General features: G+C 53.6%; 1 protein-coding gene and 1 non-coding gene across 2 annotated transcripts in view; one reads left to right on the top strand and one right to left on the bottom strand.

Moving 5' to 3' along the window:
- Positions 1-15,192, bottom strand: part of LOC140429483 (uncharacterized) — a 313,043-nt gene that overhangs the window by 255,493 nt on the left and 42,358 nt on the right. The window lies entirely within an intron of this gene.
- On the top strand, positions 5,216-5,401 carry LOC140430156 (U2 spliceosomal RNA). The gene has a single exon (XR_011949339.1). It is a non-coding gene; the product is annotated as a U2 spliceosomal RNA (small nuclear RNA).

Raw genomic sequence — 15,192 nt, 5'->3', positions numbered from 1 at the left:
AATTTGTGAGTTTTTTGGTGGCTGAGCTGCAGTGATCTGCAGCCTGGGTTTTACCCACAGGTTGTGGAGAGCTGGTCAGGGTTCCTGGCCGAGGGCTGGATGGCTGGGGTCAGAGATGCAGTGGATAGGCAAGGCTTGGAGACATCTCGTGATCCTCAGGGGTGGGTTAACTGACAGTGTCACTGGTGAGGCTATTACTCTGAGAAGGGCGCTGTGCCAGGGAGGGTCCTGCGGCGCCGGTGCATGTGTTCATTGTTTGGAGTGAGCTTTGCTGATCCCTTGCTTCCTCTGCTGTGGAGCATCCACTGCTTCTAATGGATGCAGTGAGTAGTGCCAATACCTGTTGGGCCAGCCATTGAGCACGGCCACATTTACACCCTTGATGATACTGTTGGGAAGTGAAGATGTCCAGATGGGTGGGCTGGATGGGTTGCCATATGACCAGTGATCCTTGGAGCATTTCCAGGATCCTGTGAGCAGTGAACAATGTGAATAGCCAGGAGCCAGTAAGTTGCAGCTAGGGGAGTTAAATGAATGTATAGCAGCAATGGGGGTCTCAGCCAGGGAACCCTAGTCCCGAAAGGGGCACCTCGAGTCCACACACTTGCCACAAAGTTGTTCCATGCTGCTCCAGGGGTAAAGGCGTACCCGCCACCAAGCCTGACAGGTTTACAAGGTTCACTTACCTCATTGTGCCCTCTCAACAGCCATTGTGCTGGTTCGCGCTTGTAAATATTTTCACCAATTCCCGCCTGCCTGACTCCCGGCTGTGGGGGGGGGTAAAACATTGCGAAAGGTTGGAGATTCAGGCCTCCAACCTATTAATGAGATTTAAATCGATGCAAATCGTTGACTAACATTGCGCTGCTGGTGCAGGGCAGGAAATTAGCTGAGGCCGGCTGTGGAGCAACGGAGCATTGCAATGGGTCTACGCCCGACGCCGCACTCATTTTTAGCCAGACGCTCGATTCTCCGCCGGATCAGGAAACCCACTACCCATGCCGGGCAGTGGAGAATCCACCCCATTTTCCCATCACAAATAAAAACCATAGGCGGGATTCTCCGACACCCCGCCGGGTCGGAGAATCGCCGGGGCCTGGCGTGAATCCCGCTCCAGCCGGTTGCCGAATTCTCCGGCACCGGATATTCGGCGGGGGTGGGAATCGCGCCGCGCCGGTTGGCGGGCCCACCCCGGCGATTCTCCGGCCCGGATGAGCCGAAGTCCCGCTGCTGGAATGCCTGTCCCGCAGGCGTGGATTAAACCACCTCTCTTACTGGCGGGACAAGGCGGCGCGGGCGGGCTCCGGGGTCCTGGGGGAGGCGGGGGGGGCGCGATCTGGCCACGGGGGGTGCCCCCACGGTGGCCTGGCCCACAATTGGGGCCCACCGATCCGCGGGCGGGCCTGTGCCGTGGGGGCACTCTTTTCCTTCTGCCTTCGCCACGGTCTCCACCATGGCGGAGGCGGAAGAGACCCCCTCCACTGCGCATGTGCGGGGATGCCGTGAGCGGCCGCTGACGCTCCTGCGCATGCGCCGCCTGGCAAAGTCATTTCCGCGCCAGCTGGCGGGGCACCAAAGGTCTTTCCCGCCAGCTGGCGGGGCGGAAATCAGTCCGGCGCGGGCCTAGCCCCTCAAGGTTAGGGCTCGGCCGCTCAAGATGCGGAGGATTCTGCACCTTTGGGGCGGCGCGATCTGGACTGGTTTGCGCCGTTTTTGGCGCCGGTCGGCGGACATCGCGCCGATTGCGGAGAATTCCGCCCCATTTGTCATGTTACTTGGATTAAGAAAACATGTTTGAGTTGCCGCTTTGTATTATACACCTGGTAATAGTTTCAGTTTTAGCGCATTTGGGAAAATGTACCCAAAATGCAATTGAAATTGCTCTGTTTAGGTTGTAGTTCAAGTTTTAGATAAAGTTCACTTGTATAATCTCAACATAAAGGCCGGGATTCTTGGTTCCCCGCAACTGTGATCGGGAATTCCAATCGGGTGGAGAATGAGAATGTCGGTCAAAAAAGCGCCAGAGCGTTTCCATTCTCCGCTCCCCTGCCACCGGCCATAGCGTGCTTCCCGCTCCGCGCCGGGGTGAACATGAAAACCACTGATTTGAGTACATTTCAATGTGATTAAAGGATTGGAAGCCGATTCTCCACACACCCGGTATGCTCCACCCCACCCAGCCAGGAATCACGCAGGCGTGATTTGGTGTGAGTATTTACAAGCAGGGCCTCGGCACATGGCCTGTGAGGGAGAGCAAGGAGGTAAGAAACGTTTGTACACTAATCGGGTTTGTTGGGTGTGGATGTCTGGAGCTCTGGGACTAGTGGGGACTGACCTGGTGGCAGGTATGTGGACTAGGGGTACCCCCTCAGGATTGCAGAAGCACCTTCAGTTTGAAATCTACCCCCTCGCAACCTATATCTGTGACCTTTCATTCTAGGAAATGCTCTGAGGTCTCCTGATCATGTGGAGAACCATCCAGCCCACCCATCTGGAGACCCTCATGTCTCAGCAGTATAATCAAGGGGATGGGCTTGGCCATGAAAAACCGCTGGACCTCCAGGTATTGGGACTCTTCATTGCATTCCTTAGATGCACAGCTGCACACCAGAAGAATCAGGGTATTAACAGAGCTAACCCCAAACAAAGGACCCATGCAACCTCCCTGGCAAACTGTAACAGCCTCACTGATGAGACTATCAGCTAACCCACTCATAAGGATCAGGCAATGTCTCCAAGCCCTGCAGGTCTACACCGCCCCATTGGTATCAAACTATGATTCCATCCATCCACTACCCACTCAGGAAACCTGACCCTCTCCTTGTCACAACTCTGGCTCCACATCACACTGGAGCAAAGGTCCCAGAAAATGTACACATCCCTCAGATACCCCATCTGGAGACCCTGCCATCTCTTAGCATAGAGCCCCATGCCTGCACCACATGCCTGCCTGCACCATATAACCAGCTTCTGGCAGGAAGGCACAAGGCTCACTCAATGAGGATACCCACAGTAGACCCCACTGGGAGAACCAGGACGTGGGCCACAGAGCCCATCACTAACATCTGTTGTGACAGCCACCGTTACCCCAGTTGGCAGAGTCAGGTGGTGAGGATAAAGGCTTTCCGCATCAAGGGTCGGGTGCCAGTCACTGATGGAGACAGGGATGCATTGCAGATTACATGATCTTGAATGGGCCAGGGTAGGGTATATGTTGAAGGTGGCGCAACAGTCTGACCACGTAATTGGTGATTTTGGATGGTCAGGGGGTTCATCACCTTGGTGATAGTCTCTGCCTTGCCCCCTCCCCCGCAAGATATAGAATGTGGGACTCAGCCAGAAATGCTAACTACATACCTGGCTGCCAGTGCCATCGCAATTGCATGGTGGTGAGAACGCCAGGCAGCAGCCTGTCCCAGAGCAACATCCTGTCCCAGAGCAGCAGCCTGATCTAGAGCAGCAGGGGCCAGCTGGTGAGACTCAAGTGCCGGCTGTTCACCAGGTGGAGGAGGAGATGTGAAGGAGGTGCCACATCAGGCCACTTTTATACCGTCAGTGCTTGTCCTTTGAGAAGTGCTAGATCACGTGTGCTGCTGCTGACTCTGGCTCACCAAGGAGACAATGCGCCACTTGTGCCAGATGATGGCATGCTTAACACCGCGAGGGTTAGGATGAGGACGCCCACTCCCGATAGCCATCAAGTTGACGTTGACCCGAATCTTCTATGCCACTGGCTCATTCTACCGCATGCGTGGGGACCTCTGCGGATCTCGCAATTGTCTGTGCACAGGTGCATGAAATTAAATGAAATTCGCTTATTGTCACAAGTAGGCTTCAAATGGAGTTACTGTGAAAAGCCCCTAGTCGCCACATTCCGGCGCCTGTTCGGGGAGGCTGGTACGGGAATTGAACCATGCTGCTGGCCTGCCTTGGTCTGCTTTAAAAGCCAGCTATTTAGCCCAGTGTGCTAAACCAGCCCGTACAACATGCGATGGATGCTCTGTGCGCCGGAGCATCTATCTACATCAGCTTTAGCATGGATCAGGCCCACAAGGATGCCCAGGCTGCAGGATTCGCTGGCATGCCTTGGGTCCAGAGGGTTATTGATGGCATGCCTATCGCCCTCAGAGCACTGGCTCAACAGGGGATGCCCTTCATTAATAGGAAGACGTTCTACTCCCTGACGTTCAGTTGGTGTGCAATCACCAGCTGCACATCATGCATATCTGTGCACGATACCCAGGCAGCATGCACATATCCTGGCTCACTAGGGTGTCCCCAGAACTTTGGGAATGGGCCCAACTTCCTCCTTCCTTGGGGTGCTCGCTGGCCCCTGGGTTACTCTATGGGATGGAGGGGAAGCTGGGTGAGTACTGAAGCTCTCACCATCACCTGGACCTGCCAGTCCTGGAGGCCCACCCTCATCTGAACCATTATGTCAATGCCCTCAGCCATGGAGCTCTGTGGCTGGGACATGCCCCTCAGCAAGTGAGCCCCTCATTGACTCTGTGACTGAGACATTCCCTCTATGACTGAGTAAGGTCAATCAGCACCTGGTCAATGCTCTCTACGCCCTCAGCCATGACCCTTTATGAGTGGGCCAAGCTCTGGAGCACTGCAGCAATGTCCATCTGTGCCCGGGACATGTCCGCCTCCGGCTGGGCTCTCCTGTTCTGCATCTCAGTCATGGACAGCATAGTGTGTCCGAAAACCTGGATGTCCTGACTTCTTTCCCCAGGCAGTCCACTGTGGATGCCACCTTTCAGTGTTGGCCTGGTGCCATACATTGTCGGCAACATCTTCTGCACCTGAAAGCGATTAGACTCCCCCAGCTGTTCTTTTTTTTTTTAATAAACATTTTATTGAGGTATTTATGGTTTTATAACAATAACAGAAGAGATTTCTGGTGGCGGCTATGAAGGAGTAAGTCGCACATTTGGTGGCTCCCGCTCGGGTCGGACTTTTGGACCTTTACCCCCGATATTCTACCGGACCTGAACTGTAAAACTGATGACAGAGGCAATTGTGTACTGAATTCCCACATCGGTGCATGGAGAGAAGGACCAGAAGTGCTCGTAAAGGCAGAAACAGAAAGACAGAGAAGGCTTGGGCCAAAGCTGCAGCGGGAGACAGCATGGCGGAGGACCGGACCTCTGGTTTGTTGACTCAGCGGTCAACGGAGCAGCTGATGCAAGTTATTCAGGAAGGCTTTGCTATCGCTTCTCGGCTTTTTGGCTAAGATCAAGTGTAGTAGCCTTTTGGCTCAGGTCTGGTATGTCTGTCTTGTGGGGGCCATGAATTGGATTGAATTTGAATTGGTTTTTGGAGCAGGCGAGGAGCTGGATTAGGGGTTCGCCCCGACCCACACTCTGAGCCCTGGCTTGGTAACTCAGAAAAAGTAATTTTTTAAAAAAGGAAGGCTTTGCTAAGCAGAAACGGGACTGCTTGGACCCGATAAAAGAGTCGATTGAGCGGCTGGAGCTTAGATTGGACGTCCAAGATCGGGCGATCCAGAAGGTGGAGAAGGCGCTGGCTGAGCAGGAGGAACATCAAACTGCGGTGGAGTTGGAGATGGGGATGCTGAGAGACCAGCAGAAGAAGCTCCTGGAGAAGGTGGAGGACCCAGAGAATAAGTCCCACCGGCAGAGCTTGAGAATCATTGGTCTCCCGGAACGGTCCGAAGGAGCGGACGCTGGGGTATACATCGCAGATATGTTTGAAAAGCTGCTGGGGGCGGGGACATTCTCCCGCCTCTTGGAGGTGGATAGGGCTCACAGAGCACTCGCGAGGAAGCCGCGAACGGGAGACCCCCCGAGGGCAATGGTGGTGAGATTCCACAGGTACTTAGATAAGGAGCGCATTCTACAGTGGGCCAAGCAGACACGGAGCTGTAAGTGGGACAATAGCATCCTGCGGGTCTACCAAGACCTCAGTGCGGAGGTGGCCAGGAGATGAGCAGGCTTCAACCAGATTAGGTTGATCCTTTTTCAGAAAAAGGTGAAGTTCGGACTGTTATATCTGGCCCGTCTCTGGGTCACGTACGAGGAACAGCACTTTTATTTCGAGTCGCCTGAGGACGCGCTGGACTTTGTGAAAACGAAAGGACTGGTCGTGGACTGAGAACCTTTGAACTTTTCTGCAACGTTCATGTTTTTGTTTTTGTTTCTCTGTTCTTTGAAACAAAAGTTTCTAGTTTTTTGTTTTGTGGAAGCTGTTTGTAATGCTTCTGTATTGGTTTGGGACCAGTGGCACAGTTGAGTGAGTTAAGGTTTTCATTTGCACTGTTGGGGGATGGAGATGTGCTTGTTTAGATTTTGGTGTTTTTTCTGTCGGGCAATTGTGTGGGGCTTGTTTGATGTTGGAGTGTGTTTGTATGAGCGGTGGGAAGGGAACAATGGGTGGGAGACAATCCGGCGCCAGGGATGGGGGCCACCAAGCTAGCCGGGCGGGCTAGATCACGGAAGTGCAGTGGGGGGTGTGCATAGGTTTGGTTTATCAAAGGGGTTGGATTACAGAGTGATGTTACTAGGGGGGGAAAATTTCTGCTGGCGAGTGAGGGTCTTGGGCCAAGGGATAGAGAGGAGGTGGGGGGCGGAGGCTGCCTGATGGTAGGCCGGTGGAGGCGTGGAGCATGGGCTGAAGTCGGACCCAAGAAAGAGAATGGCTGTTCGGCGAAGGGGAGGGGGCAATGAGCCCCCAAGTAGGCTGATCACCTGGAATGTTCGAGGGTTAAATGGGCCGGTCAAGAGGGCACGTGTGTTTGCGTATCTTAGGGGATTGAAGGCGGACGTGGTAATATTGCAGGAGACGCACCTTAGAGTAACTGACCAGATTAGATTGAGGAAAGGCTGGGTCAGTCAGGTCTTTCACTCGGGACTGGATTCAAAGACTAGAGGGGTCACAATCCTGATCAATAAGCGGGTGGTGTTTGAGGCGGGTAGAATAGTTTTGGATGTGGGAGGTCGGTACATTATGGTCAGTGGGAAACTGGAGGGGGTGCATGTGGTATTAGTAAATGTGTATGCGCCAAATTGGGATGATGTGGAGTTTATAAAGAGGATGCTGGGGAACATACGGACCTGGACTCGCTTAGGTTGGTCATGGGAGGGGACTTCAACGCAGTTATTGACCCTGGCTTGGACCGGTCATACTCAAACGGGCAGGGTGCCAGCAATGGCAAAGGAACTAAAAGGGTTCATAGAGCAGATTGGAGGGGGGGGGGGGGGGATCCATGGAGATTTGGCCAGCCAAGGGTGAAGGAGTTCTCCTTCCACTCACACGTGCATAAAGTGTACTCCTGGATCGATTTCTTCATTTTGAGCACTTCCTTATTGGCAGGGGTGGTGGACACGGGGTACTCGGCGATCACAATCTCAGACCATGCTCCGCACTGGGTTGACCTGCAGGTTAGTAAAGACAGTAACCAGCACCCGCACTGAAGGTTAGATGTGGGACTTTTGCCTGACGAAGGGGTGTACGAGAGGCTGAGGAAATGTATTCAGAACTACCTGCAGGTCAACGACAACACGGGGGAAATTTCAGCAGCGATGGTCTGGGAAGCACTGAAGGCGGTGGTCAGAGGGGAGATGATCTCGATACAGGCCCATAGAGAGAAGGTCAACAGGGCAGAGACGGACTGACTGGTTAAGGAGATACTACAGATCGATATGTATGTGGAGACCCCAGAGGCAGGGCTTTTAAGGGAACGGCGGAGGCTACAGGCGGAGTTCGGCTTGTTAACCACAGGGAGCAGCTGAGAAAGGTGAGGGGGGCGACCTATGAGTATGGAAGAGAAGGCCAGCAGAATGCTTGCACAGCAGCTTAGAAAGAGAGAGGCATAAGGCGTTTAGGGATTTCTACAGTAGGCTGTATAGTTCAGAACCCCCTATGGGGCCGGAGGGGGTGAGGCACTTCTGGGGAGGGGCTGAATTTCCCAAAGGTGGACGGGGAACTGGTAGAAGGGCTGGGGGCCCCGATCGGGTTGGAAGAGATAGTGGAGGATCTGAAGGCCATGCAGGCGGGTAAGGTCCCGGGGCCGGATGGGTACCCAGCGGAGTTTTATAAAAGGTTCTCTGGGATATTGGGGCCGGTTGTTGATGAGGATGTTCAATGAGGCAAGAGAAAGAGGGGTGCTGCCCCCGACGATGTCACAGGCCACAATTCCGCTGATTCTGAAGCGGGACAAGAACCCGGAGCTGTGTGGGTCCTACGGACCGATATCCCTGTTGAATGTGGACGCCAAAGTGCTGGCCAAAATGTTGTCCTCCAGGATTGAGGATTGTGCACGAGCCCGGTGGTGGTGGCGGCCCTCATAATTTGGGGGCAGTGGAGGCGGCATATGGGGGGAAGTTGGGGCCTCGGCGTGGACCCCATTACGGGGGAACCACCAGTTTGCCCCAGGAAGAACAGGTGGAGGGTTTTCGGGGTGGCACAGGGCAGGGATACGAAAGTTGGGGGACCTGTTTGTGGACGGGAAGTTCGCGAGCTTGGGTGAACTGGAGGAGAAGTACGGGCTCCTCCCGGGGACCACCTTCAGGTACTTACAGGTAAGGGCGTTTGCCAGACGGCAGGTGGTGGAATTCCCGCGGTTACTGCCACACAGAGTACAGGACAGGGTGCTCTCGGGGGTGGGGGGGGGGGGGGGGGTGGGAGTGGGGAGGATCTCGTAAACTTACCAGGTGATGCAGGAGAAGGAGGAGGTCTCGGTGGTGGAGTTGAAAGGTAAGTGGGAGGAGGAGTTGGGAGAGGAGATCGAAGAGGGGACGTGGGCAGATGCCCTAGGGAGGGTGAATTCTTCCTCTTCGTGCGCGAGGCTCAGCCTCATACAGTTTAAGGTGCTGCACAGGGCACACATGACCGGGACAAGGATGAGCCGGTTCTTTGGGGGTGAGGACAGGTGTGTTAGGTGCTCAGGGAGCCCAGCAAATCACACCCATATGTTCTGGGCATGCCCAGCGCTGGAGGAATTTTGGAAGGGCGTAGCGAGGACGGTGTCGAGGGTGGTAGGATCCAGGGTCAGACCGGGCTGGGGGCTCGTAATATTTGGGGTGGCAGAGGAGCCAGGAGTGCAGGAGGCGAAAGAGGCCGGAATTCTGGCCTTTGCATCCCTGGTAGCATTCTCCTTTAGTGGAAAGATGCGAGGCCCCCAAGCGTGGAATCCTGGATCAGCGATATGGCAGGGTTCATTAAATTGGAGAGGGTGAAATTCGCCTTGAGAGGGTCGGTACAAGGGTTCTTTAGGCAGTGGCAACCGTTCTTAGACTTTCTGGCAGAACGATAGACATTGGTCAATGGCAGCAGCAGCTGGGGGGGGGGGGCTTTACTTTATTTTTGTTTATGTTATTTACACTGGAAGGTCTGAGGGGGTGTATACACCTGTTGTGTTAAGTCGGGGTGTTAATGTTAATTTATTATTTATGTACATGGGGGAGGAGTTTGGGGTGTTGCTTTTTTAGATTGTGTTTTGTACTTAACCCTGCTGGGTTCTTTTTTCTTTCTCATTTTGTTATTGATATTTTATTAAAACCTTTCATAAAAATTATTTTAAAAGAAAAGATTGAGGATTGTGTTCCGGACGTTATTGGGGAGGACCAGACGGGGTTTGTTAAGGGTAGGCAGTTGGTGGCCAATGTAAGAAGGTTGTTAAATGTGATCATGATGCCCCCGGAAGGTAGGGAGGTGGAGATAATGATCGCAATGGATGCAGAAAAGGCTTTTGATCGGGTAGAATGGGATGATCTGTGGGAGGTACTGGGACGGTTCAGATTTGGGCGGGGCTTTATCGACTGGGTCAGGTTGCTGTATCAGGCTCCTGTGGCAAGTGTACGGATGACTAGGACAACATCGGACTATTTTAGACTGCACCGGGGAACGAGACAGGGATCACCCCTCTCCCCACTGTTGTTCGCGCTAGCTATAGAGCCATTGGCAATTGTTCTGAGAGCCTCAAGGGGCTTGAAGGGGCTGGTCCGGGGCGGGGGTGAGCACAGAGTCTCGCTCTATGCAGACAACCTGCTTCTGTACGTGTCGGGCCCATTGGAGGGGATGGAAGAAATCATGAGGATTCTCGGGGAATTTGGCCGGTTTTCGGGGTATAAGCTAAATATGGGGAAAAGTAAGATGTTTGCGGTCCTGGTGAGGGGACAGGAGAGGCGATTGGGGGAGCTGCTGTTTAGATTAGTTGGGGGAAGCTTTAGGTACCTAGGCATTCAAGTGGCGCAAGAGTGGGACCGGCTGCATAAATTAAATCTGGCCCGGCTAGTAGACCAAACGGTGAAGATGATGGTCCTCCCGAGATTCATGTTCGTGTTTCAATGTCTCCCCATCTTTATTCCGCGGTCCTTTTTTAAACCGGTCAGCAAAGTGATCTCTGGTTTTGTTTGGGCGGGCAAGACACCACGGGTAAGGAAGGTAATGCTTGAGCGGAGTCGGGAAGAGGGTGGGCCTGCGCTGCCAAAATTTAGTAACTATTACTGGACGGCGAATATAGCCATGATCAGGAAGTGGGTGGTGGTGTTGGGGGTGGTGGGGGGGGGGGGGGGGGGGGGTCGATATGGGAGCGTATGGAGGCGGCTTCATGCAAGGGCACCAGTTTGGGTGCGTTGGTAACTGTGCCTGCGCCTTTCCCGTCGGCACGGTACTCCACCAGCCCTGTGGTGGCGGCGGCCCTGAGAGTCTGGGGGCAATGGAGGAGACATGTGGGAGTAGAGGGAGCATCGGTCTTATCCCCAATCTGTAATAATCACCGGTTTGCCCCGGGAAGTATGGATGGGGGGTTCCAGATATGGCGGAGAGCAGGGATTGAGAGGATGGGGGATATGTTTATAGAGGGGAGCTTTCCAAGTATGAGCGCGCTGGAGGAGAAGTTTGGGTTGGCGAGGGAAAACAAATTCAGGTATCTGCAGGTGCGGGACTTCCTACGTAAACAGGTGTCAACCTTCCCGTTTCGACCGCTAAGGGGGATTCAGGACAGGCTCGTTTCCAGAGGGTGAGTAGGAGAAGGGAGCGTCTCAGGCATTTACAAGGAACTTATGGGGTCAGAAGAGACGCAGACCGAGGAGCTGAAGCGCAAGTAGGTGGAGGAGCTGGGAGGAGAGATAGAGGATGGTCTGTGGGCGGACGCGTTGAGTAGAGTCAACGCGTCCGCAACATGTGCCAGGCTCAGCCTGATACAATTTAAGGTCGTTCATCGGGCTCACATGACAGTAGCCCGGATGAGCAGATTCTTTGGGGTGGAAGACCGGTGTGCAAAATGTGCGGGAGGACCAGCGAACCATGTCCACATGTTCTGGGCATGTCCGAAGATTAGGAGATTTTGGCAGGGGTTTGTAGATGTCATGTCCACGGTGTTAAAAACAACGGTGGCACTGAGTCCAGAGGTGGCAATTTTCGGGGTGTTGGAAGACCCAGGAATCCAGGAGGAGAAAGAGGCAGACGTCTGGCCTTTGCTTCCCTGGTAGCCCGGAGACGGATACTATTAGCTTGGAGGGACTCAAAGCCCCCGAAGTCGGAGACCTGGCTATCGGACATGGCTAGCTTTCTCTGTTTGGAGAAAATCAAGTTTGCCTTGAGAGCGTCACTGTTAGGGTTCGCCCGGAGGTGGCAACCGTTCGTCGACTTCTTCGCGAAAAATTAATCGACCCGAAAACCGGCCAAATTCCCCCAGAATCCTCATAATTTCTTCTATCCCTTCTAGTGGGTCCGAAACATATAGGAGCAGGTCGTCTGCGTATAGCGAGACTCTGTGTTCCACCCCTCCTCGGACCAGCCCCTTCCAACCCTTGAGGCTCTCAGCGCGACTGCCAGCGGTTCTATGGCCAGCGCAAACAGCAGTGGGAGAGGGGCATCCCTGCCTCATTCCCCGGTGCAGCCTAAAATAGCCCGATGTCAACCTGTTCGTCCATACACTCACCACGGGCGCCTGACACAGCAGCCTAACCCAGTCGATGAAGCCCCGTCCAAACCCAAACCGCACAGCACCTCCCATAGATAGGTGCATTCCACCCGATCAAATGCCTTCTCTGTGTCCATTGCGACCACTATCTCTATGTCACTACCCTCTGGGGGCAACATAATCACATTCAACAGCCTTCTAACATTGGCTGTCAACTGCCTACCCTTAATGAATCCCGTGTGGTCCTCCCCAATCACATCCGGAACGCAGTCTTCGATCCTAGAGGACAAGATTTTGGCCAACGGTTTGGCGTCTACATTTAATAAGGCGATCGGTCTGTCGGACCTGCATAGCTCCATGTCCTTATCTCGCTTCAGGATCAGTGAGATCATGGCCTGTGACATCATCGGGGGAAGCGCCCCTCTCTCCCTTGCCTCATTAAATGTCCTCATCAGCAGTGACCCCAGTATCTCAGAGAACGTTTTATAAAACTCCACTGGGTACCCGTCCGGTCCCGGGGCTTTACCCGACTGCATGGCCTTCAGCCCTTCTGTTATTTCTTCCAACCCGATCGTGGCCCCCAGCCCTTCTACCAGCCCTTCGTCCACCTTCGGGAACCTAAGCCCTCCTAATACTAGCCTCATCCCCTCCGGCCCAGCTGGGGGTTCCGACTCATACAGCCTGCTATAAAACTCCTTAACCGCTTTATTAACCCCTGTTGAATCTCCGACCAGGTTCCCATCCCTGTCCCTTACTTTCCTGATCTCCCTGGCTGCCTCCCTCTTTCTGAGCTGCTGAGCAAGTATTCTGCCGGCCTTCTCTCCATATTCATATACCGCTCCCCTTGCCTTCCTCAGCTGATCCACCGTCTTCCCTGTAGTTAACACGCCAAACTCCGCCTGTAGCCTCCGTCGTTCCCTTAAAAGCCCTGCCTTTGGGGTCTCAGCATATCTCCTGTCGACCTGAAGTATTTCCCTTATCAGTCGGTCCGTCTCTGCTCTGTCTGCCTTCTCCCTGTGGGCCCGTATAGAGATCAGCTCCCCTCTAACCACCGCCTTCAGCGCCTCCCAGACCATTGCAGCCGAGACTTCCCCTGTATCATTAACTTCCAGATAGTTCTGGGTACATTTCCTCAGCCGCCCGCACACCTCCTCATCCACTAAAAGTCCGACATCCATAGGACCATAAGACATAGGAGCGGAAGTAAGGCCATTCGGCCCATCGAGTCCACTCCATCATTCAATCATGGCTGATTTCAACTCCATTTACCCACTCTCTCTCCATAGCCCTTAATTCCTCGAGAAATCAAGAATTTATCAACTTCTGTCTTAAAGACACTCAATGTCCCGGCCTCCACCGCCCTCTGTGGCAATGAATTCCACAGAACCACCACTCTCTGGCTGAAGAAATTTCTCCTCATCTCTGTTCTAAAGTGACTCCCTTCTATTCTAAGGCTGTGCCCCGGGTCCTAGTCTCCCTGCTAATGGAAACAACCTCCCTACGTCCACCCTATTTAAGCCATTCATTATCTTGTAAGTTTCTATTAGATCTCCCCTCAACCTCCTAAACTCCAATGAATATAATCCCAGGATCCTCAGATGTTCATCGTATGTTAGGCCTACCATTCCTACCATCCAATCTCCAGTGCAGGCATTGGCCACCCTCCTTGCTCACCTGTAGGCCCACCCAGTGCGGGGCATGATCCGAGACCGTGATCGTTGAATACTCAGTGTCCACTACCCCCGTCAGTAAAGCCCTGTTCAAGATAATGAAGTCAATCCGGGAGTACACTTCATGCACGTGTGAGTAAAATTAGAACTCCTTCACTCGGCCGCCCAAATCTCCATGGGTCCAACCCCTATCTGCTCCGTGAGGCTCTTTAGCTCCTTTGCCGTTGCTGGCACCCTGCCTGTCCTTGAGCTCGAAAGGTCTAGCCTTGGATCAATGACTGTGTTGAAGACCCCCCCGCCCCCGCCCCCATGACCAACTTATGCGAATCCAGGTCCGGTATCTTCCCCAACATCCTTCTTATGAACTCTACATCATCCCAATTTAGCGTATACACATTCACGAGCACCACCGGCAGCCCTTCCAGCTTCTCACTACCCATGATGTAACAGCCTCACACATCCGCAACTATTCTTCCCGCCTCGAATGACACTCACTTATGAATCAGGATCGCGACCCCTCTAGTCTTAGAGTCCAGTCCCGAGTGAAAAACCTGTCCGACCCATCCCTTCTTTAGTCTGACCTGGTCAGTTACTCTAAGGTGCGTCTCCTGCAACATTGCCACGTCCGCCTTCAATCCCCTCAAATGCGCGAAAACGCGTGCCTTCTTAACTGGCTCATTTAGCCCTCATACGTTCCATGTGATCAGCCTAGTTGGGGGGCTTCTCGACCCCTGACCCCCCTCCGCCGATCAGCCATCACCTTTCTTGGGCAGTCTCCAACACGCGCCCCATGCATCCGCAGGCCCGCCCCCAGATAGCCTCTGTCCCCAACCTCCCTCTTGTGCCCCAGCAAAAGTCCCTCCCCCGTCAGTAGAACAGTTCCCCCCTCCCCACCCAGTAACAGCCCTATGCAAACGGCCCCTTCAACAAGCATAACATCTGCTCACCCCCTACTGCGCTTCAGTGAGTTAGCCCGCCCAGCTAGCTTTGTAGCCCCTGCCCATGTCTCCAAAAATGTTCCCACCTATTGTTCCCACCTCCCCCCCTCCCCAACTCGGACACACATATGCAAAACAAAACTATCCCAACCTAATTGCCCAAAAGAAACACAAAGAAAATCAAAAAGAAAACCCCACATCGACAATTCACACCTCCATCCCCCATTAGTGCAAATGCAAGCTTTACTCACACAGCTCAGCCGCAGGCCCCAAATCAATACAGAAGGCACTACAGATAACGTCCAAAAACAAAAAACTTTTTTAACATGAACGCTGCAGCAAAGTTCAAACACCTCAGTCCACTGTAAGCCCTTTTCTTCTAGCGAAATCCATCGCTTCCTCGGGCGACTCAAAGTAAAAATGTTGCTCTTCATAAGTGACCCAAAAATGGGCCAGATACAGCAGTCCAAACTTCATCTTCTTCTTGAAAAGGGTCGACTTTATTTGGTTGAACCCTGCTCTTCTCCTGGCCACGTCTGCGCTCAGATCCTGGTATATACGCAGGATGCTGTTCTCCCATTTGCAGCTCCATGTCTACCTGGCCCACCGTAAAATACACTCCTTGTCCAGGTACCTGTGGAATCTCACCACCATCGCCCTCGGGGGTCACCCACACGCGGCTTCCTCGCGA

This window comes from Scyliorhinus torazame, chromosome 9 (assembly GCF_047496885.1).
Source record: "Scyliorhinus torazame isolate Kashiwa2021f chromosome 9, sScyTor2.1, whole genome shotgun sequence".
NCBI lineage: Eukaryota > Metazoa > Chordata > Chondrichthyes > Carcharhiniformes > Scyliorhinidae > Scyliorhinus > Scyliorhinus torazame.
This window is presented reverse-complemented; position numbering and strand designations above follow the sequence as displayed.